This window comes from Capsicum annuum, chromosome 5 (assembly GCF_002878395.1).
Source record: "Capsicum annuum cultivar UCD-10X-F1 chromosome 5, UCD10Xv1.1, whole genome shotgun sequence".
NCBI classification, from domain to species: Eukaryota; Viridiplantae; Streptophyta; class Magnoliopsida; order Solanales; family Solanaceae; genus Capsicum; species Capsicum annuum.
Window position 1 is genome coordinate 199,422,662 of NC_061115.1, and position 23,365 is coordinate 199,446,026.

Below are 23,365 nucleotides of genomic sequence, written 5' to 3' on the forward strand. Positions count from 1 at the left end.
GAGATTATTATCTATTTAGAAATACGGAAGGAGCCTAGAGTGGATAGTTAGGGTAGTTACAGAAATCCCTTATAGGTTGTGAATGGAAATAGTTAGATTATCCAATAAGTTATAATTATAGACTCATTGTTGTTGTGGAATTTGAAGGTAGTCTAAAGGTATGTTTAGGTAAGTAAGTATGATGTGAGAAAGTAAAGTATGTAGATAAGATTGTATTGGGATATACTATAAGATTAAGGTTGACCATGTCTATTATGTGACTTTACCCCCTTGACCTTCTTTTCTTTAGTGGTTGTAAACTAGTGCTACTTGTGAGAAGGTATGTAGTAGATTTTGAGTTACAGTAGTAATGTCATGAAGGTGATTTGGTAGTAGGTAGTATCTAAGTAAAATGAGGTATTTGGGTTGAATTTCCCAATTTGACGGACTAGTATATTAGGTTGCATGCTTCATTGGTTGTAAATAATTGATGCTAGACTATAGGCTTGAATTTTAGGTGTAGAATAGGGTGGTAAGAATAGTAGCTTAATATTAATGATGTATCTCTTTGTGGGAATGAATTAGTAGGCTTGATGGGATTTCTGAAAAATCCTAGGTTGATGATTAAAAAAAATATTTAAGTGGTAATCATGAGGCGTATGTGTATATGAGGACTAGTGTTAAAATGATGAATTATGGGTGATTCATTAAGTGGATAAGGGCGTAAGTATATAAGAATAAGTTGCACCCTGGTAGTATTATGTTAGGTAAGATTTTATGATATAAGTTATATAATTAATGGTCTAATGTTAGAAGGTTAAGTAGAGGAGGGTGGAGTTTTATGTGATAAGGAGTGAGGATGTGTATGTTCATGAGACTGGGAGTTGTAGGTTAATGATGATAGAGGATAGCGAAAATTAAGATTAACGTTCTTGGAAAGCGATGCCTTTAGAGTATGCTTAAAGGGGGGAATTTAGCATTTATGCGTATAAGTGTTTTGCGTACCTAGGTGTGTTCGTGAAATTATAGTATGGAGAAGTCTGGTGAGTTATTGTATGGTGTTAGTTAGAGTTGAGTTGAGGAAATATAGGTAGGCAATATAAGCCTTGGTTATGGTCTTACAAATTTTGTTAAGTTGTAAGTTGTGTGATTAGAAGTGTAATGCGAGTATTCCAAGGAGTTGAAAATAGAGTGTTAATTGTTTAGAAGCGTGGATGTCCATGCCCATAATGATGTTAGTCATGAGTTGATGATTTTGGGTTTAGAGGAAGTTATGATTAGTGTCCTTGAGGGGGAATGTCCTAGAAAGAATTTAGTGTCTTTATGTTAAATTGTTGAGGGAAGTTGTGTTCATGTGTATACCTATGCCCCTTATTGTATTGAGAATTATGATTATAGACTGATAAGAAGTTATGTTTTCAAGTCTAGGATTGTGACTTTGGTCTAAAGGGGAGCTGGTGAGTTAAGGTAGTTTTTGAATTTTCTCATTGTGGCAAGTTAGGGAAGATTCATGGTAAACCTATTCCTATTCAAGCATATTCCTCCTACTTCAGTTTAAGAGTTCATTCTACCAATGTCTTATATATTTAAGTCCTGCATATGTCTAAGAATTGAGTTCTCTATGTCAGTCTTGTCATGTTCCGACCCCCAAATTAGAAGCAACGATATCTCAATAAATCTAGTCCTTCACATATTCAGCTCTATGATACGATGTTTATGATCTATAAATCTATGTCCCAAATCATGCTTGGTTCTAAGAAACTATGGTTTCATATGTTACTATTTCATCTTATGTCAGGATTAGCCAAATGACAAATTTGTGTGATCTTATGACTAATTCAGCTTTGAAAATAAGAAGCGATAGCTCCGAGTAAAAGTTCTTGTCTCAATCATTGACTTTGTGAATTCTGAACTTTTGTTAAATGACTCATGAGGTAAGCGCTCATGTTTCTCACTATGGTTAGCCCTAAGAACTCGTGCCATGTTGAGTTTATGCCATAATGACTCTTCACTCATGATCTAAATACTTGACATATGAAGCACTTCGTGATTGTATCGTATCTTCATTTCAAATCCCTCCTTGAGTAGTGCAAAAAGGTATAACCTATGGTCTGACAAGTGTTACTTCCAATCTTGATGATTGTGCTCGGGTCCCTTAATGACCCTCCATATGTTAGTGTAATGGTGGTTGTGGAAGCGTAGGAATATGTTAGGCAGGGGACTAGATGTTCTTGAAGGTTAAAATCTTGAGGTGATTTCTGGAGCTAAGGTTAAAAGAGAAGAGGGAAGAAGAGACAAATTCTCATTATGAGAAATATTTAGAAAGGAAGTATATGGCGATAATATTTGTGAGAGTTATTGATTTGCTGGTTTTAGGGGAGAGGTTCATGAAGTGAGGTGTCGTAATGATAGGCTTGAATTTTGTGTTTGGTGAATAAATAAACCAATGTGACATGTTGTTAGTAATTCTTGAATTAAGACTTGAGGTTGTGGAATTATAGTGATGAGATGAGGTGATTTCTTAATGTGATTTAGAGTACAGGGTCTCATAGGTTAAGTTAGCACCTTTTTCCTCCGAGTTAGGCTTCAACATAGAAGTATTATACGGCGGAACATAAATTATTGTGGTTAGATGTGCTATGGGAGAATTGTAAGTTGGAAATGATGAAGTACGTTGATTAATGTTGGAGTATAGACAAGTAGTATCTCTGAGTTTAAGTCTATTCGAGATATCTTTGAGTTAGAGAATGTTTCTAATCTAATCTAACCTTATATCTCGCGGGAATCTCATCTCGTGTCTCGTGCCAATCTTAATTGGGCCAAGGAGTCTTAGAAAAAAAAATTCATGCCTTACAATGTTTCGATTATGTGCAATAGAATACATGTCAAGATCATGTCGATGTTAAGCTTTGTTATCTTATGATGGCACCAATGTAAATTAGGCCTACTATCACCAAATTAACTCATTCCTTACGTTGTGGTGATAATGAATCGTAGAACTCATGTGCAAGGTCATCCCAATGTAAAGTTTCACTTCCTCATACTACGTGCTTATGCATTTTACTAGGGGTTATCATGAATCTATTTCGATGCCTTTGCATATATTATTGAGGAAAAATGTTCAATGTGAGGTTACATTCCTTATTCCATACCTTTAGAGCTTCAACAAGTCCCTACCCATCATTCGGGGATGAATGATCCCAAGAGGGAGATAATGTAACTTCGTACATTTCGGGCTAGAATTTAAATTTTCATTTCCACGCGTAGATGTTCCAAAAGCCATAAATCCAATATGCATGTAGTGTGCTAATAAACTATATAGTGTGGGAATCTATTTGAGCATGAATTAAGATCATAGAGGTCCCTTAACTCAAGGACGAGTTGAAAGCCTTCCTATCGATTGAGTTTTGGTGAGAGTTTAAACTTGGGTCAACTTCAATCGGCCATAACTTTTTGTATATATCAAATTAGAGGTCCTACTATATATCAAATGAAAGTTCTTTGAGTCCTCTTTCCAACTCCAGTAATTTTTCCTAAATCTGATATAGGGGTAAAAAGTTATGACCATTTTACAGTGAGCTGTCTGAACTGCCAAAGTGCGATAGAAAGGCCGATGGCCTGTCGCCCAAACCGTCGCAACTGAGGCAGTAAGTCTATTTTCTAGCTAAAAAGCGATGAGGGACGGTCCATCCCTGGGGTGATGGTTCGTCGTCCAAACCATCCCGAACCTCTATTTAGAGATCTAAAGCTGTTTTTAAAGGGATTTTTAGGTCTTTTTCACCTTTTAAACACCTAATTACATCAAATCAAGGGACATAACTCCTCGTTCATCCATAACATCAAAATTAGGGTTTTTTCCAAGAACAAAGAATCAAGAACCAACCTCTAAGTTCAAGATTTTCAAGGAACGAATCGAGATTTGAGTTCTTCTCTCTAAACTAATTAATATAAAGTACTTGGGGTTGTCCTAAATCTCATGGGTAGGATTTTGATACAAATTTAAACAAGATTTTTTTTAATTATGTAAGTATGTACTCTATTATAAGTGGGGTTTCGTTTTAACACGAAAAACATGCATTGTGATATGGTTTTGAGAAGAATATAGAAAGATCATGGGGTTGTTTGCTTATATATCTCAATTGTTGAATTTGTCGACATGTGATTTGAATTTTAAAAGGTGTTATGAACATGATTTGTGAATCCTTGATGTTTATGAACCCCACATAATGCTATTGTTAAAGTATCAAGAGCATGAGTTTTAAAACTCCTTTTTATCATGAAAAAATGTGTTTGGCTAATGTTGTACTACTTGGTAAATGTTGAAGTTTCTCGACCTTTTCATGTTGGGGAATCGATATGCATATGTTTGGTGTGTGGGAGTCTTGTTGGTGTCCATAAAATGACTTGCATAAAACGTGTGGAGGAATTGCCTCGAATGAAAAGAGGAAGACAATGTTGTGAGTATAATGCATATTTTATCTTATATATCAAACTTAAAGCTTAAATTGATGTGAATTAGATGGTTACCCAAAGAAAGCACGAGTGAGATGACTCTATGCTGGAAACCGTGAATTACCGACATGGGAACTTAGTACCCTTCTATGTGATCTTGTGTACCTAGTATTATGTCATCCCAAATTGGGACCTATGGTTAGGAGCCCTGCTTTGTGATCTTGAGCCCAACCACGACATATTGACTTGATTGGAGTTGTGGCACCCTGCTGTGTGATCTAGTGTGTCCTTCCCTCACTAATACTCCAATCTTGGCGGCAATCGAGACTTGGCAGTTGGTGAAAATATGAAATTGTAGGATGTACCATCTAGCTCAATAGTGCTGTATTTTTGTTGAAAATTTATTATACTATGCCCATGTGTAAAGTTTTTTATAATAGCTCTCACCTATGTTATATAAAAGTCTTATTTTGTTTTTGGATTACTCTGCTTACCAGTACAATTAGGGTCTGAGGCTCAGTCTAGAGGTCCTGCAAAACCGGAGAGTTTTCGGTTGGCTAGAAGTGAAGTGTGTGTGCAGCTGGTGAGCCTTCTTTATTCCGGATGGCCTATTTCTTTCTATCATATGTTATTTATTTTTGTTTAGGTCCACTGGGGGCCTTGTCCCAGTTTTAGTTGTGATGACTAGTTTTGATGTACTAGAGATTTCGCAGACAGATATTAGATGATGTTGAAGGTTTTATTGAATTCTTTGACTTTTCAGTCGTATGATGTTATTGACTATGTTTTCGTATGAATCCATTTTCGCATTCTCTTTATGATTGTATGAACGTATGTATGATTGACTGTTAACAAAGGGGTGTTCGGGTCTTCACAACTTGGGATGCTCGCCACGGCTAGGGCCTTGTTCGGGTCATGACAATATTTGATCAAATTTTGATTGAAAATAATCAACTTTTTTTTCTTTGTCTTGTTTCTGTGTTAAGGACTGCATCATTTTGATAGGTTGTTTAACAATTAGTTGTTGAAGACTCTCAATTTGGTTATCAACCTTCACATAAATACAAAAAACATATGAGTATATAATTAAGTTGATTAAACTGATTGAATTTAACATACACTTATATAGGACTGTACATATGACTTTATCTCGTCCAAATCAACTTTCATCATGTATTGATGTTCAAACTTGCTGGAAGATGGAAAAAAGTCTTCTCTGTGTCATGGTGCGATGAAGAACTTTTTAAACCTTTAGGATCTTTAGTTGTGCATTCACCGTCGATTTTTATTTTCTCTGTTGAGATATTTTCTTTTGAATCAACTATTGGTGATTTCTTTGGTTCTTGCACTCCGACAGTTTTTGTATCAAAACTAACTGTCTTCTTTCTTTTTGAATGTTGTGCTAATGATGTATCAGTAACGTAACCCGCCTTTATGAGAATTTCAGATGGTGGTAATGTATTGAAATTCTCAAAACCTTAAGGTTTTAGGAGAGAATCTGATAGCTTGTCATCAACAACCCTTTTCCCATAACGATCTGTCGAAGTAGTAAGTGCAGATGAAGGGGTAGAGTTATATATTTCAATTCCCTCTCGCATCAACAAATCAAGTCTTTGAACTTCTTCAAGCTTTGGACGTCGATTCTTGTAAATAAACTACAAACCAAAAAAGAAAATATAAAAATAAAAATACAAAATATTTGAAAGTTGAAGACTAAGCCGAACCAGAAAAAAACTGAAACAAAAACATAAAAGTTTCAATAGTTACTAAGAATTACCTTACTGAACATGCCACTTATAAATTTCTCATATTTCGACTTGACGCTGACAACCTTCCAGTTAAAAGTTCTTGAAATTATGTTTGTATCCCCCTTGGAGCCATTCGTCCCCCGAATGAAACTAAAACTTGGCTAAAATACCAAGGAAAGACTGAGATGATATATGGGATACTTACGAACTGAGTCATAACTGAATATCTGGAATTTGAAACTGATGCATGATGCATGAACAGAGGTGAATTTGTAATTTGCACAGATGTGAATATTTTACCTCATGGAATGACCATATTCATGAAACTCCGGCTAGTAAGACAAGATGGAAAAACCATAGGAACTTGTTTGTCTGGCTGCTAAACTAAATTACTGGCTATACGGACTGAATTATATTGAAAGCTTATACTCAACTGGAGTATTTCTTTAATACTCTTTCTAAGAAGTTCTAATAACAGCAAGGAGAAAAGAACTTGGGCATGATCTGAATAATATATATGAGTAAGGAATCTTAATATGGCTATAAATTTGTACCATGGAACATAGGCCAATGAAACATAAACTGGAATTTTCTAACCTTAGACAATGCAACTGCTACACTCAAGCTTAGACATACTCCTCAAATACTCCCTCAACTATACATTCCATTTCAATACCGTACTTCACTTGAGGCTACTAAAAATATTCACATGGGCACTGATAACTCTATCTATTGAATCTGAGCTGTACTGAATTCTCTCACTATGTTCAAGCTTACTCGAATCTACAAAGTACTACACATCACACCATGACACTAGTCTGAATCATGAATTTAATACACTCTGCGCTTTCACAACTTCTCATCTCATGAATAATTCCTATTACCACTTCAACAACTACATTCAACCCTTACTAGACATTCTCTGACGCATAATGCATTCATCTACATATATATAAACATGACATTCAAGCCTATCATCATAACCATATATGCACTTCTAAACAAACACCCATAAAAGCATCTTTCTCATATTCTCCAAACCTCTATCATCAACAACTTCCATGCACTACCCCAAGAAAATACACATAAAAATTTCAACTAACTATGACATATATAAAAAACCTGGCCTCAATTTTACTTCACACTTACAGCCTTAGCTAAAGCAAGCATACAACAATCTTTCATCAACAAGAAATGTTTTATCAATCTAATCTAAATAATTGTTCATCATCACTATATTGGCCTAAGGAGAGGTCACTGAAAGGTTAGAACATGAGGACCTGAAATATAAAAAAATACTATGCATAAATGGGACACTTTACTGAGGCTTGAGGAATAAAGTATCCACGACATAGATTTATTACAAAGATCAAAACTGAGGATATACATGACATAATATGAATTTCATTGATCATATAGAGTATAACATGAGTACCTGGAACTGAACATATTGTAAAGCATGAGTACATGAGTCATGAGCTGCATGACCTAAGTTTGGAGTTCATAATTTCATGGAATATGATTCTTACTGTAGAGTGAACTGGAACTCTTCATACAAGGATATGGAAGCATACATGATTCTCTATGATATACATGAACATGAACTATGATCATGGAGCTGACACGTAAGGCATGAGTCGATATTATGATGACTGAATATAATACTGAAATAAGAATGGGTTAGGAATCATCCTTCTTTACTGATTTTCTACACATTCAAGCATCACTACTAGGATCTGGGAGCCTAACTTGGTTTCTCGTTCTATCATCTCCCCCTTAGCTTAAAGCCATCATTCTTAGTATGTGGGACCCTTTTGATGAACTCTAAACTGAACTGCAACCACTTTACTCTAAAGCCTGAGATACATCAATAGTAAACTCTGCCTGAAAGACTACACATGATAGTGAAAAATCTACTGCTAGTACTACCTTCTGATATAAAACTCTTAACTTTCTATAGCCCCAATAGTCATCATATAATAACTTAAGCACTTACTAACTTAGAATTTTCATGAGTATCACCATACCATGAGTTCACACCATCTAAAATTTTAACTTTTTTTTTCTATTAGCTCAACCATCCATAATTCAAACTTAGATTCTAACACTTAACATGGATATTCCCAAACCTTTAATAAGCCATGCTACGTTGATCATAGCCTACTAATATCATATATCTAAACTTATATTTTCCCTCAACTATGAGAACTACCATTACACCAACATACCCAACATTAACAACTTATAATTTTGAATCAACAAATTTAAATTCTTGCATACACTGTTTCAAGCCTTCTGGTTTACCTTCATACAACTAGCCTCATGGATACATAATACATCAAATTCAAATAACACTATCCCCACTTTTACTGCTATTAAACTTCTAGGTTCATGCTTCTAACTCTAGGTCATATGTTGCATAGGATTCTGGGGAGGGATCTGAAAGCATATCAGACTTTGGATTAGTGCACGAGTTTTCATGGTCATGAATGAAATCTTTAAACTTTGGAAAATAACAGAACCGATAGGATACTTTTACGCCTGTGTACAATCCCACAACTGTCTGCGGGGGCTATCTGAATGAAGGAATTTGAGCTTTACTATTTCTATTGCCTTAAAAGTAATGTAGAGTTGACATGAGTGGAGCATGATGAGAATCTACATAAGCTTCATATAGAACCTTTCTATAACACGATCTGATACATGAAAGAAGGGAAAATTTTCTTATATGCCCTGTAGCCTCTCGAAGAAAAGTACAGACATCTCCGTACTGTTCTGCAAGACTCTACTAGACACGGCTTTATAGACACCCTAGGACACTTGAACTATGTGCTCTGATACCATATTTTTCATGATCCGAGACTATCCCCTAGTCGTAACACGGTACTTGAAACCCCAAGTGATCCCAAGATAAACTATGAATTGGCATACTATTAAGCAACTGATTTATAATATATAAATAACTAGTTCTGTAGTGCAGAAATATAATCATGACAAAATCTGGGAAGAATTATAATACTGATACAATTTACAATCTGACAAAACTGAAGAGAGAAATGAAATTACATGACTAACTCTGATTGACATCTACAAAGCCTCTACTATACTAACTATAGATAGCTGGGACATGACCCTAACTACCACAATTAATACATATGAGTAATAAAGTAAAGTATACGAACAACATCTGACTGAAGTCCCCGAAATAGGATAACTCATCACCTGTAGGATGGAACTGCAACTGTCTAATCATGATGTATGAACTTCAATTGGTACCGACATTATGAAATAATGTAGCCACACAGCTGTATATGTGGATCAGTACTTCTAGAATGTACTGAGTAAGCGGGGGTGAATGCAATAAGTAAAACTAATTTCATACGTAATCTTAAAATATGCATGCTAAGTGTAAGTAGACTCATCAAGAGACTGAAATAAATTAAAATCTGAAGTAGCTTAAATCATGAGTAACAAACATAATCTGATAAGATGGTGAATCACTACACTTAGTTTCTTAAAACTTTACTTATTGTAACATAAGTAGAGCTGAAGCTGGGATACGATAAACATGAATACATGAACATACAAAACAAAAAATACATGTACTAGGCTGATCTGATTAACTGAATAACTGATGCCTAGGTGATGGAATGATTGAAATCTAAGAAAAGAGATAACTAGCGCCTATACACTGAGTAGCTGATATATGAATACGAACTACTAATATTCGAACACTGAATAGTTGATAACTGAATACTGATCATGTAATACTGAACTATACTTAGTCTGAATAACTAGACTAAAACTGTGGGGTATTGTGAATATGAGATAAGGACTAACTGAACAACATGAGATAACCGAGCATGAATATATGGAAACTGTAATATATGAGAATGCAAGACAAAGAATAAGCATATTTCTAAAATAATCTGTAAACTAAAAGACTAAAATTTGATAACTGAATAACGGAGTGTCTGTATGTTTTGGTCAAGAAAACCTGAACTAAAACTATACTGAATACTGCACGGAGACTATGGGAGCTATCATGTAACTGACATAAACCATATGAGCTATCATGGAGTCCAACGTCTGACCCACGTTGAGGATTGAGGAGGGATGCTCTATCCTTTCCATCAGAATTGAACCTGAATTGTAGTGATCACTAACTGATGTCCTGAAGGAATAGGGTGTCAAGCCTAAATTGACGGGTGACCCCTGAGAGGAAGCCAAGCCTAAACTGACGAGTAACTCTTTATATCCTACGCTGGCTACGTAGCTCTGAAATGTAGGGATTGCTACTAACGACTCTGCCTAACTGACGGGGAAGCTGTCATCCCTGCATTCGGTCGATGCTAAATCCTACTCCCAGTTGAAAGACACTGAATACTAATTGATGCATGCACTGATAACTTATAAATGATAAGCTCAGGCCATGGTATTTTGGAAATAATAGTGCATACATATTCTAGGGTAATTATGAATATATAAACTGATAAAACTCAACATAAATATGAATATCTGAGTATGTTGATAAGATTCATGGATTAACTGTCTGAATACTTGAATATCTGAATTTATGTAAATCACATAGGTATCGGGTGTTCATAACCCACCAGCACTAAATGGAAATAATAATGATGACATATCAAGCTTTAAAAATCATAGTAGGGGATCATTACTCAAAACCCAACGTTTAGACATTTCGTCAAACATGTAAAGAGTCATGAGCTTGATCATGAGAATATGGTATACATGTGAAAGCAACATGAGTGCATGACTAAATTCATAAGTTGGGGATTTAACATGGAATCAATGGAATAGGACATATAAACTTGCAACTCAAAGAATGAATAGATTAATTTTTCACTTAGAAACACTTGTAGACATGACAAAGTTCATAATTCGATAGTATAACATGAAATTCAATTGGATACGTCATGGGAATCAAAACTTAAAGCATGAGATAACCTAACTTTTCATGAAAACATACTTGGACATGAATTTAGTCAAATTACTAAGGAAATCATGATTTAAATTTATCTTGAACACATGATATTTCATAAACAAAAGGGAAAATTCATATCTTTAATTAAAGAAAAGTTTTTTGGGCTCTATGGGTGAAAGGGGACCCATGGATGAACTCCCACATACCTTAAACCCTTAATCTTGGGAAGGAAGCACCATTCTTGAAGATTATTGAACTTGGGAAACTTGAATTCATGGTTTTCTTGGAGAGAAAGTAATAAAATTGATGTTCTTAGGAGAGGATTAGGGTTTCTTTGAAAGGAGAATTGGAGAAGAAGGCCAATTACGACCTAAAATATACCCTAAATAGTGTTATGGACGATGAGGTAGAAGGGAAAATACATAATTTTCCCTCGAGCAATTAAATTCGCAGCTGGAATGCGGTTTATAGGTTCACTGCGATGTGGTCTTTTTGCAGTGGCTTACTAGTTCTAACAAAAATGACCATAACTTTTCGATCGAGTATCGGATTAAAGAGAAATTGGTATCGTTGAAAAGCTAATTCAATTATCTATAATTTGGTGGGTCTTGAGCTGAAAAATTTCACGTATATAAAAAGTTATACACGTTCAAAGTTGACCCTTGTAGAATAGAATATCAAACTTTGGACAAATCAAAAGCTCTTAGCTTAACTTTGTTCTAAGTGATTTCTATGAACATTCTTCACCTCATAAACACTTCACACACTAGGATAAAGATCATGATACATGCATTCAATTATAAATCAAGAACTGGATGTAAACACCTTCACCGCGACGCGGCCCTATCGCGGTGACTTATTGGATTCGTGACCCAAACCTTATCTGAAAAATTCAAAACTCCCCTGAGACATACTTCTTACATCCCTAAACATGAATTAACTCAAAAACTAACATCTTGGGGTCAGAAAGACCAAAATAAAATTTCTCAAAGTTTAGGGGTCTTAAAAATGGCTAAGTTCCCAACACTTAGTGAAAATTTCAAGCCTTAAGCACCTTAAGCATGTAACTAAGAGTTGAATTGAGTTAGGATAAGTACGGGGTATTACAATCACGCAATTGCAAATACAAAAAATTATTAATGAAATACATAATAGACATGTGCAAAGCATCTGCAATGTTTTCAAAGTTTTTCATCTTAAAACGCTGAACAAAATTTATTTTTTAATAGGATTTTTAACATTTGGAAAGTACTTCTCCATTAAAACAGATTTGGATGATTCATAATACAGGTAACCTCGATGTTATCGCGACATTTAAGACTAGTAATGAGAGCAAACTCAAAGATAGAAAACTTAAGCACAGTTTTCTTCACAAAAACATGTATTTCATCTGGGTTATCTTACTCTATCTCAAGCATGAGCAAGCATTTTGAAGTTTTCCCCAAAAAGTTGCACTAAGGCATGTCGAGAAATAACCCAAAAAATAATTGGCGAAAAAGATTTTGTACTTCTTCGCCCAAATACTTTTTATATCTGACCTAAAATCGCGGTTGCATGAATTGTCGAAATGCAACGAATGCGGAGGAACTTTTTTTATTCGATATTTCAAATCATGTAAACACAAAATATACATAGCAATCATATTTAAAACTCCAAAACACAATAACATTGTTATGTATAATGTACATTATACGCTATATTGGTATGTGTGTGCCTTTTTATGTATGTGTCTTTGTATACATAGCATTATACACTACATATTTATGTATGTCCATAAATATACATATCAATGTTATGTACATTTTTCATATACATAAGAATTGTTGTGTATATGACCTGAAAATACCAGCGTAGGTCATACGTAACACTCTGTTATGTATATATAGAAACAAAAGAAAACACCTAATCTTGAATGAAAAATATTGAATCCCATACTTATTGAAACTGTTTAAGTTATCAATAACTTCTAAAATATATATTATACTTTTTACACTAAATTCTTATGTATATGCCTTTATATACATAATAATATTATGTATATACTACACATATACATAACAATTATTATTATATGGACTAAAAACTAACAAAAATTCTCACATGAATGAAAATAACAAGAAATTTCGAACAAAAAATAAGCAGATTCAAACACAAAACTCACATTACCTTTGGTAGATGAGGCCGTGGGGTATCCTTTTTTTTTCTTCCTTGAAGTTTTTTCGATTTGATTTTTTGAACTTTGAGCAACAACTTTGCTCAACTTTTTCATCTTAACGGGGTTGTTCCGATGTTTTAATCTATTTTTACTGAAATTTGGATCCTCGTTATCAAAATTTTCAGGAACAAACCCAATAACTCGATTTGTTGGTTCACTATGTTCTAACTGAGTTAATCCTAGACTAAAAGATGGAGAATCATCCGTTACTAAGTAAGATTTAACGAATGAAACACATGCAACAACTTATTCCATCGAATCTTTATTTGGTAAAATTGAAAAACAAAATTTTACTAACCTCCAGTATAAAGTTTCAGAATGTTTTTAATGGAGTTTCTAATACTTTTGAATGACGCTGATGAAGAGTTTGAACCAAACAAAATTGAGAATTCAAAATTGGTAACCACTTGAAAGTGGTTCCTTGATTGTAGGCAAAGCGTAAAGATGGAAAGGCAGAGTTCTGTATATGAATCTTAGAGAGAAAAATTGTAAAAATGGGATATTTATAATTAGTTTTGAGAAGTGGGATATCGTGTAGTAAAGTAAAGTAAAGTAGTTGTTTTATGTAACTTTTAGTAAGAATATTACCATTTCTCCCTTGTCTTCAATGAAGCACAATTTCTTTAAAAAAAAATCAATAAAGCACAATCTGTAGCCATTAAAGAACTTGATTTATAAGTTTTTCAATCTCGATTAACTTAAAATCTCCTCTTAACTATTTCAAATTTTAGATACAAGCTCTTCTCAATGTTTCGAGTTCTTTGATATATAATTCGCTTGAAACTGTTCACGTTGGCCAAGTGGCCATTTGGCGTAATTATCCCTATGAAAAAAGTCTCGTTACTTCTTAATAAACAAACGTGTTGCAGTTATTTTAGGAGTGTTATTAAGGATACACAACAATGAAATTAGGAATAACATTTTTTATGAATAGGTAAATATATTTCTTTTCTTGTTACTTTTATGAGTGCTTCGTCAAATTTAAAGTCGTCAATATGGGCCAGACCTGTTGGGCTGGCCTGATTCAGTCTGTAATTTGATAGGGCTGGGATACGATTTTTATAGTCCATTTAAGCACAGGATTTTTAGCCCGGTTCGTATAAGCCCGTTAGTCCGTAGGGCTTGAGCAATATGGGCAGGACTGGCCCGTGGACCAAATAAAAAATAATTAAAAAATAGAATAAAGTACTAAGAACTAAAAAAAATGAGTCCAAACTCAAAGTCTATTTTAGAGGTGTACAAAAATCGAACCAACCAATAAATCAAACCGATAAAAATGTTATTGGTTTATTGTTATTGGGTTATTGGGTTAACAATTTTTTAATAGTTTTATAAAAAAATTATTGGATTATTGGTTCGGTTCAGTTTTTTCTTATTGGGTTATTGGATAAACCGATAACCCAAGAAGAATATTCCAAATTATATATATATATATATATATATATATATATATATATATATATAAAAACTACTCTATATTTCTCTTTCATTTCTATAAACCTATTCAAGCTTGAAGATTCTTGTAAAATAAAGCACATCATGTAGGATTTTTGCTGCAACTAAAATTTCATTTCTTTGCTTGTTAGGTCCTACTATTTCTATATTATGCATATTTTCTTATCAGTTAAACCGGCAACCGAACTATTAAGGACTAAAAATCGATAAAAAATATCTTATTGGTTTGATTATTGATTTAACATATTTAGAAATCGATAATACATAAAATCGAATCGAACTGGCCGATGCACACCCCTAGTCTATTTGGATCATCATAGATATTTCAATATTAGGGAAAGGACAAAAATAACACCTAAAACTAAAATAATTCCACAAAACTAGCACGTAAATTTAACCTAGCAAATAGCCACTCGATCATGGCACTTCTTAGCCCAAGATGTCCACTATCACGGCGGCTACACGTACCTCACCTCCCCATCATTTCTTTTTCTCTCATGCAACCTCACTTTCCATTATTTTGGGATAAACTTAACTGGACGGATAAATATACTTAACGCGATGAATATGCAAGTTACCAATCCATTCAAATTTAAAAAATTATATTTTCATGGACTTAATTAATCCCCGTCACAAAATTCTTATCACAATCCATTTATCTGATGATCCGTTCTTATCATATTCATATTTTGATTTTTATTCTTTTCATTTTGGTCACCTACACGAGCTGTGTGGGCACTGCACTCATATTCCACTTGTTTTCACCCCAAAGCTTTAACTAGTATTATTCTTTTTTCTATGTCAAATCACTTGATTAAGTAACGATAATTATTTAGAGCTCCCGGATTAAGCATTTAAGCTTATACTCAGTTTCATTTTAGTTTTACTTATTTATACAATAAAATACAACATCAGATACCTTTAATATAATACAATTGTTAAAGATATATATATATCTATATATAATAATGATATAGTTTCTATATATACACATATTCTATATAATAATTATAACATTTTTATACTATTTTTACCTACAATTATTATTTAGATACATATTTTATACGACTCTATATAATTTCTACATGCATTATAAGAATGTATCAATCTAGTAGAAGAGAGTATCAATTGAGTATATGGACAAGTGTATCAATGTAGTATAAAAGTGTATTAATGTGGTATAAAAGAATATCAATTGATTATAGGGACTGCATGTGCTTGCATTGAATTTCCCTTCTCTTTTTTAAAAAGTGTATCAATATATTATAAAAGTGTATCAATTTGGTATAAAAGTGTATCATTTGAGTATAGAGAATACATGAAACTAATTGAGCCAAATGGCTAAGAAAAGGAATTAGTTTAGTCGACTGGACAATCCATGTCCACCTTTTCAAATGTAGGCCATTTTTTTAAAAAAATGAACAACCCATGTCCTTGTCCCAATATTAAATATGTTTATAAAAGAAAAAAATTACCCGGACTAGCCACTATTGGGCTTTTATTACCACTTAAAATCTAATTTTTAATTAATTACAATTCATAGCCCCTCTTACCTATTAATTATTCCTAATTACAATTCATAACCTTTTTCATGTATTTTCTCTCTTTTTCTATTTTCTATTATTCTCTTCTTTTTTTTCTTTTTTCAAATTTTTTCTTCAGTTTTTCTTTTCCTTTTTTGTTGCTTTCTCTTTATTTTTTATTTTTTTACTTTTTTCTTTTTTCTTTTTATTTTTTATTCTTTTTTTTTTCCTTTTCATTTTTCTCCTCTCTTTTCTTCTTCTTTTTTTGTATTTTTTCTCCTTCATTTTTTTCTCCTCCTTTTTCTCTTATTTTTCTCCTTCTTTTTTTTTTCTTTTCAATTTCTCTCCTTCTTTTCATTTGTGCGAACTAACAAACACAAATACAAGTGCAAACTATAAAAGACAAATACAAATGTGAACTATAATAAACAAATACAAGTACAAACTATAAAATATAAATTCAAATGCCAATTATAACATATAAATAGAAGTGTGAGCTATAAAATACAACTACAAATGTGAACTATAACATATAAATACAAGTGTGAGCTATCATTTGTATTTTTTAATTATTGAAAAAGAACGATTGATTTTCTTTCAACGAATACTTATTTGTATTTATTGATACTAGTTGTATTTATTTATACAAATAAATACAACTCAAATTTTTATACAAATACAATATATGCAAATACATATTGTATTTGTATTTGTAAAATCATTTGTTTCATTTGTTTGTCATTGTATTTGTATCAAGTGATATTTGTTTATTTACAAATATGAATGATAATTTTGATATACAAATACAAAACGGTACATTTGTATCAAATGATACATTGCATATTTATATATTTTAGAATCACGAAAATACAATTAATGCACTTACTTGTTTGTATACAAATACAAATGATAAATTGTACATGGTCACGACTAAATACAATATGCAATCAACTTACAAATACAAATACAAAATAATTTATTAAAAATAAAAAGGTAAGGAAGAAAATAGAATACAAATACAAGTTTAATCCAAATATAATCTAAATATACAAACACAATAAAACCATGATATAAATATAATCCAATATAATATGCAATCAATTATAAAATACAAATACAAAATAGTTCTTTAAAATACAATTGTCAATTATATAAAATATAAATGATGGCCCAAACTAACAAATACAAATACAAGTGAGAACTATTAAATACAAATACAAATATGAACTATAAAATATAAATATAAGTGCGAACTTTAAAATACAAATACAAATACAGTTGTATCAATAAATACAAAAATATAAATGACGGTGTGACTACAAATACGATAAATAATTATGGTATTTACATTATCATCCATGAATTGTGCTAGACTAGTCATATTTTTCAAAAATACAAAAATTATAAAATAGAAAAAAATAATAATAAAGAAAGTAAGTACAAAAAAGAAAATTAAAAAATCAAAGAAGAAAAGAAAAGAAGAAAGAGAAATAGAAGTTAGAGATAAAAGAGAGAGAAAAAGAAAAAAAAAAAAAAAAAGAAAGAAAAGAAAAAAAAAAAAGTAGGAAAAAAAAAAAAGAAGAAGAAAAAATAGGAAAAACACAAAAAAATAAAAATATAAAAAAAGATAACGGTAGTGTTAGGCAAGAAAATATTCAGTTCAATGAGATAAGCGTGATTGAGATTTTTTTCTTTTTTAAAATATTGAATTCCATTTTTGGCATGACTAAATAGGAATTGTATTCATATTTTATATGAATACATACAATCTGTAAAACCGAATACAATGGGCATAAATCGAATACATCAGCTATAAATGGTAATTATGTAAAATGTGGCTATGGAAGGTGGGTTTTATAGTAAAATGTTGCTATTTTGAAAGATCCCCTTTATAAAATACATAAATAATCAAAATACAAAATACTAAATTTTTAAGAATTCAAATATGTTTTATGAAGTTGATGTGACGATGTTGAACATGCCATAAATGTCATGAGGGTTTTTTTAAGGAGTTTATTTTCACTTTTAATGGACTAAATATTGTCATTTCGTCGTGTTTTATTGTGATTAGTTAAAACAAAATTAGATTAATGTTGCTATTTAGCTTAGTTGTATTATTATTCATTAACAGTTTCATTTGTTTTTTAATATCTCTATTTGATTTGAATTTGGTGTCAAAAATTATTTAATTCATAGATTATTAGAATTTTTTTGTAAATTTGAGACTTGACTAACAAATAGTAACTTCATGTAATATTATATCGTAAATATTTATTTAATTAAAATAATTTAAAATACATATTAAGATTATAAATATAATATATTTTAAAAAATGGGTTGATCCGTAGGGGCCAACCCACAGTATGATGAGTTGGACTCGCTATTTTCTGACCTGTCATGTTGATGGGTCAGTCTAGCCTGACCCGTCAAACTCCAAAGCTCGTGTGAACTAGCCCAGATAGGCTAAACTGACCCGTATTGACAGCTCTAATCAATTTTATAGCTGACTAACGATTACTTAACTTGCTGTGCTTATGTGTATAATTTTATTTTAATACAAGAAAAATGAATCTTCCCCCTGATTGCCTTGATTTTGATTCGAGAAAGGTGTTTTATCACACCACTAGACGTGCATTCATTTTCTTTATCAATTAAATGTAGGGTAATCACTCATAAACTGCACAATTACTACAAGAACATATATATTCAAGCTTTCTCTATCATTTCCAACAGCCACATATGTAAAGCACAGCCTTAAGTAAACTGGTATGACATTACATTTTCCTTAATATTATCCTTAATGTCCGTGTTATGTGGCAACTTACGTCCACATGTAGAGGCAGAGTCAGTATTTCAATTCAGGGGGTTTAATATTTGAAGAAAACCTAATCGAATGGGGTTCAACACCTATTATAGATACATAAAAAAATATTTTAATCATGTGTAAATAGTATATTTTTCATCGAAAGTGGTTCAGATGAACCCCCTGCCAAAGAGCTGGCTCCGCCCCTGCCTACATGTCGTCTTATGTGTATTGTGTCACATAGAATATGTGTGTCTACTTATTCAACTTTATACAAGGTTAAATATCTATCTCTGCACATTCAAAACTGCAAGATACTAGATGGCAGTTGAGACAAAGTCAAAAAAGAGCAAGTTTAGCCTTTAAAAAAAATAGCTCCATCTACTTAGAAATGGGAAAGAACATTCTAATTGAGCATTTCATGTATACAACGATTGAAACATTGTGAAAGTGCGTGTATACAACGATTGAAACATTGTGAAAGTGCGTGAATACAAGCTAGTACATTATTGTATTCTACTTATATCTCATTTGGTCAAGCTTATTTTTCTTCAAAAATGCTTATTTTTTCTCAGAAGTGTTTATTTTTTAAAAATTAAGGTGTATAGCCAAGTTTTTGGGAGAAAATAAGCGCATCTAGGAATCGTAGAAACTGTTTTTTATAAGCTAAAACAAGTAATTTCTCCCCAAAAGCATTTTTGAAAGCTTAGTCAAACACTAATTGTTGCTCAAAAGTGTTTTTTTTTTTTTTTTTAAATTTATGTTCAAACATAAATTACTTCTCACTAAAAGTAACTTTTTGGAAATCACTTTTAAAAAAGAATACTTCTCAAAATAAATTAATTTTATAAGCTTCGCCAAACATGCTATGTAGCTCCAATGTCTACGTTATAATAAGAGCCCGAAGCTAAAAGAGACACTTTTTCAGGCTTAGGAGTCAAAACAGACAGTACTTTTATTTATGTTACAAAATGGACGGTTTGCTCATTTTGGGGTAAACTACAACTAACACCGTCTGTCAACGTTTGGGGAAGAAAAAAAATATTAATACAGCTTGCCCAAAAATGGGCAAACTACATTTCATAAAAAAAATTGTAATAGTTTGCCCACAAATGGACAAACTACTGAGAGATTCTTATTGAAAACGTTTGCCCACAAAATTATTGAGAGATTCGCCACTTTAGTGTTATTTCTAAAACGATTCTTATATAATGAACGTTTTGTCTCTTCAATTTTTGAGAAATAGTACAACTTTTTCACTTATAAATATGTTGTTGTTTACTTTATTTTATCTCATTCATCACAAGCTACATTCATTGTTCACGAAAAGCTTTCTTTTTTCCCAAATAGTTATTCATTTAAATTTCTTATAAGGATAAAAATAATGAGTGACACCGTTAGGGTTAGTTTAGTTATTGGGGTGGAGAAGTTTTGTATGAAGGTGGTTCGGTTAGATATAGTCTTTCTGCAAAAATGGTTCAAGTGTTTAAAATAAAATGAAGTTTGCAAGCCCCAGTAGTGTAATGCATAATCCTTACAAAAATAATACGCATGCCAGTGGTTCCATAACATGGCTACTTTACTGTTTTGCAAAAATTCAAGATTAAATCTTCTTAAATTAATTATAAACATAAACATCCGTACAATTATTTTTTTTCTCTATTGACTATAGTCTAAGAAAAATTTTAAGCCGCTAAATTGAAATGTAAAACTTATTAAGGTTATAAATATAATGCTGGAAAATTTTCTTTTACTGAGCCGAATTAAAGAAAAATAAAAAAATTAACTCAAATTCAAAAGTATCTTGATATTTTAATAAAGTAGATGAACAAGAAAAAAATATGAAAAATCGTGTCAACAAAATAATTGAGATTGAAGATATTGATGTCTTGACTTATAGAAGAAGTTTAGAAACTATAATTTACAATTTTTATGAGATTGATGTTATGAAGTGTGCAATATGAACTTCTTATACAAGAGTGGGAATAAGTTTTTTATTCAAAAAATAGTATACTTCCTCTGTTTCAAAAATAATGACCTGCTTATTTTTTTTATCAGTTTCAAAAGTAAATGTCCTCTTTCCTTTTTTGATAATACTTCTTTAAAATTTCACGTGACATATTTAAGACCACAAGATTAAAGTATATTTTGATACACTTGACATAACTTTAGTTTAGGACCACAAGATTTAAAATAAAATAAAATTTCTTAAACTCCTTGCCAAGTTAAATTAGGTCATTCTTTTTTAAATAGAGGGAGTATTAAAAAAATAGATAAATTATATTCTAAGAAAATATTTATATAATACATAAATTGAATTCTAAGAAAACTGTTATGTAATTAAATACTTTTGTAGTGTTAAATAGGGGTGTACATAGGTCGGGTTGGTTCGATTTTTATTAAAAAAAAAAAAAACCAATCATGTCGGTTTATTAAAACTACAAACCAAATCAAACCAACATAAAATTGGTTTTTTCGGTTTAGGTTTTAGTCGTTTTTTTTGGATTTTTTGTTTTTTTTTTGTTTTTTTTTTATAATCTTTAGTTTTTACAATTATATTGTGATCGAAAATTAGATCAAATATGTTTTCACTCATGTGCTAATAAAAACCATAATTATGAAAAAATGAGGAGCGAAAAGCTCTTTTGAAACTAAAAAGTGAGATGAAGAGTGAAAAGTTTAGGTTTTAAGTTTATATTGGGTTTTCGATCATTTAATTAGCAATTAATGGATGAATATTACAACTTAAAGGCTCAAATCTAAATATATAGGGCAAAATTCAAAAATAGCATACTTATCCCCTTAATTATGAGTTTCATAATTACATAATATAGCAAGTTGTATTTTGTATCTTTGAAAACTGTTGCTACAAAAATACAAATACATATGATTTTTATTGTCCTTATGATCGATATGTATTTTGTATTTTTGCAAATTGTTGCTACAAAAATACAAATACATATGCTACAAAATGTAATTCGTAAAAGTGTCGCTATTTTTTTTGTAATTTAATACTTAAGTATGCTATTTTATGTATTTTTTCAAATATATATCTACATCTACTTTCAAATTATTGAAAATTACTAAAACTAGTTGAAAAAATATTTAAAAAGAAGATTATAATTAATATTTTTTGTATAAAAAATTTTAAATATTATATATATATTATGTCGCTTTGATTCGGGTTCGGTTTGACTTTTTTTTGGTTAACACCAAATCAAACCAAGAATGGTCGATTTTTTTTCTAACGCCAAACCAATCAAACCAAATCATAAGTCGATTTTTTTTCTCGGTTTGATTTGGTTCGTCGGTTCGGTTTGATTTGACGGTTTGATCTGTACACCCTTAGTATTAAATATCGGTATCTCTAATTTTAAATTATGAATTTAAAAAATATAGATAACAAAATATAATTTATAAAAATCAAAACTTGTGATAAAAAATGAATAGCAAATAATACTCCCTCCGTATTCTTTCGTTTAAAAAGGAATGACCTAATTTCTTTTTTAGTCCGTTTAAAAAAGAATGACCTCTTTCCTTTTTTGGCAACACTTTACTTTCAACTTTTCATGTGGCATGTTTAGGTACACAAGATTAAAGGATATTTTGGTACATTTGACACAACTTTAATTTAAGGCCACAAGATTCAAAAATCTTCTTTATTTTCTTAAACTTTGTTTCAAGTCAAAGTAGGTCATTCATTTTGAAATGAAGGGAGTACTTATATTAAGTAAAATAAACAACAATTACTGAATAAGAATAGATTTTATTCAAATTTAAATTGAAAAACATATTACATGACAGATTCGGACTAATAAAATTATAAAAAAGCATACTGCACAAACATTAAACTCACTGAATGACTACATGATAACTAATCAACGGCAAAAAAATTTCAAATCAAACATCAAATACACATAAAAACTTCCAATATTTTCTTTTTTTCTGTTCTTCATTTCATTTCCTTTTCAAAACACGTTTCTCCTGCTCAGTTTCATTAAGCATATCTTCAAATGAGTTTATTTTTCTTTTGATTCTTTTAGCAATGTCATAAGAAAATTTCTATCTTCTATGACTTCATTGAGATTAAATAGTGTGTCAAACTTCATAGTGTTCAGTGAAGTCGCGATATCTCCATCGAATATGGGTCTCTTCAATTGTGGTGGAATGATGTACGTTTCATTTATTGACATACTTTATACACTGAAAATAATCACATCCACCATTTTTCTAAAACAACAAAAT